Consider the following 3,343-nt stretch of genomic DNA (forward strand, 5'->3'; position numbering starts at 1 on the left):
ATCACATGGTATCTTACGCGATTGACCACTTGACATACAGCAAAAATATCAAACGTTAGACTGTACTTTAGGGGAAAAAAGATTTCTTCATGAAACCAAACCGAGCTTCATCTCAAACAGCTTAAATAGATGTGACTATAATCTTCAGAGAGCCTGCAAGAGCAAGGACAATCAGTTCGAATATTGATGAAATAAATCTTAATTATCCAACGGTTACAAAGGATGTACTTTTAGTACAAGATACAATTGCTAAACAGTTTTTTATTTACAGTTTGCTAGACTCGGAAATGAGAATCTGCATAAAACATGCCATGTTAATGCAATTATAGAAGCAGTTGAACTCGAAATATTTAACGTGGAAGAAAAACAATTTAGAGAATGGCTGCCCTTACAAACAAATCACAGATCATTGAAAGGAAATCTATATTGACAAATATGAAAACTCTTAACATTGATGAACCGGCAACTACAGGAACTACAGTATGACATGAATAATCATAGGAAAGAGAGAGGAAAGTAGTCGGCAGACCAGAACGCCGAAGCAGTTTACACATAGGTCAAGGCAATTTTTCTTCTTTTGACGATAGAAATGGGTAGAGGAACAGTACACATGATAGGAGGTAAACCGAAGCATGAATATGTGTAAATGGTAACATAATGTCTTGATAGCAACCGATGAAACTGGTTTGTATACTAGTATACAGTATTAGCTAGTTTGTAGATAGACACATGAGAAACGGTAACAAATGTTTCAGAGACCAATGTTTACATTTGAAATATGATACATTTGGCAAAATAGAGTAAGTTCGAAAAAGGAAGTCCTCGCTGCGAATAGGGACAAACTCATGATCGTATGTAAAATTAAGTCATTTTCATATTGTTGTCGATGCTATTGTTAATCATAACTCAATCACAAAGAAGTTGCTAAAAAGAAAAATTAACACAGCTTGATTATCATTAAGGGATATGTGAGCATTCCGAAGTATCAATCTTATAAATGTATTTTTTTTATTTAACTAAATGGCTAATGCTGCCTTTGAGTTTTTGCAAAGTGGAAGAGGTTTAGTTGAATGTTCCTAAGCTAAATCAGATAGAGAGGTTTAAGGTGGATCGGGACTATTCGACTGTGCATAATTTCACGCATGAATTACAATGCACACGAAAAGTATGTGTCGTAAATTCGATATTATTTTTCTAAAATATTTTGATTTATTAGAAATGTTAAATCATTGTAGTTATGTCACTTAAACATATTATCGTTATTATATGTGTATCTATGAATGACAATAACAATCAAAACCAAGGAGTAATTTACAGTTATATCTAGAATTACACTAAGATATATTACAGTGTTGTTCGTTGTCATTGAAATGTAAAACGTCTGATAATTTAACAGTGCATGGTTTTATATTGAATTGACTGTAGTTTTTGTTCGACATATCAAGACCTGAATACTGTGTATGTGTCTCTGTAGAGGTAATAACATTGGTTTGGACACCTACCTGATCTGACGTAAACGTGTCCGGAGCAACGCCAGTTCCTGAGCTTTTTATAGTGGACGACCTCAGAGCCACTGTAGAATTCCTTTTTTGTTTTGATTTCATGTTTGGTAACAAACTACTGGGCGATCGGTATCCTCGGGGACAAATTGTCCACCAGCAGAGATACCAACCCAGTGGGAAAAAGACAATAACAATCAAAACCAAGAAGTAAACAAAGACTCACAAAACCAAAAGACATTTACATCAACAGTTATGAATAATGATTAAGAAACAAAAAGAACTCCACTAAAACCGGGAGTGAAATCAGGTGCTCCGGAAGGGTAAACATTTCCTGCACCGTATACGGCACCCGTCGTGTTATTTCTTTGTTCAGTTCGGTAATGATGGAAGGTAATTATGACTGAGGAAGAATATCAGATATGATTTCTGACACACTTTTGTCATAATGGCCAATCAGCTCATGATGGCGACCGTAAAGTTTCTTGAGTGATGACCTTAATTTGATTGATTCATAGTCCTGTCTTAGCAACTTTTGAGAAAGCAGTATTCCTCGTTCAACAAAATCAACGCACTTTGAGCTAGTTATAGAGTAACGTATCAATTGAGACACATATACTCCATATGCCGGTGCCACTGGGATATATGTTGCTACACAGAAATGGAAAGTTGACTATAGGAAAATTATGAAAGGCTTAAAATGACATTTCACCCAATTTCACCATTTTCCCGCCAAATTTGGGTTTTAAGGCAAAATAAAACAAAATTCTTACCTATGTCCTATGCTTTTTATCTGCCCATCCTTTGAAGGTACATTTCAGCTTTTTATATTAAAGTTTTGAACCAAGTGTCATAGAACGTTTTTTTGATATTCTGATAAAAATATGTCAACACCTCTATTTTCCCTATCATTTCATTGAAAAAATGTCTCTTTTAGATACCTATTTAAAAGTAAAATTTTGAGCTTAAATGGTCCGTGACCCCCTATTTTTTTCCGACCAATTTGATTCACTTTCTGTAAAGAATAAAATAACAAAAAATAAGGCACTTCTGATATGACTTCGAATAGGCCCGAACCACCTTAAGTGCGTTTCACCAATGAATCTGAAGAATAGCAGATCGTATATTGAAGTCATAAGAGGTGAAAATGAGCAAGCAGATCAAATGTGGGAAGATCTTAGATAAGATTTGCAGGATTTCAAAAGGATGAATCAATCAAACATGAATCCCCAAGAATATACTTATATGGGGGTCTTGATACAAAAACTGAAACAGCGTTGTCTAGACTCCTATAGTCTTAGATTTGGATAACACAAATGGCGTAAAACATAGATTAAATTCAGGTATGGCTTTACCGACCTAACAATCACCGTGCAACTCCAAGATATTCTAGCAAAACAAGCTTGTAAAAAGTTCTTTGAATATTGAACAATTGCTTGACCAAATCGTTACAGAGTCACAGTTTTAGTTTTTGTTAGAAAGAAGGACGGAACACTGCACTTTTGTCTAGATTATCGTACATGAAATTGATCAAGTTAATAACGCATGTCCTTTGGCGTACTAAATTAGAATCCTGGTACCTTTGATAACTCTACCATGGAATGCATCTTTTTATTATCATTTGTCTGGATTCACCTGTTTTTCAATATTTGATCTTTCATTTGGATACTGACAGTTAGGATGTGAGCCTAATAATCAGCCTAAACTGCTTTCGCAAAACGTACTGTTTAAGTTTTTGAAAGTAATGACTTTTGGATTGAAGGGTTCTGTGGTAACGTTTTAGATGTTGATGGAGACGGTTATTATTGGTTTACAAAGGAACATGTGTCTCGTACTTATTGACG

Source organism: Mytilus edulis, chromosome 9 (assembly GCF_963676685.1).
Source record: "Mytilus edulis chromosome 9, xbMytEdul2.2, whole genome shotgun sequence".
Lineage (NCBI taxonomy): Eukaryota > Metazoa > Mollusca > Bivalvia > Mytilida > Mytilidae > Mytilus > Mytilus edulis.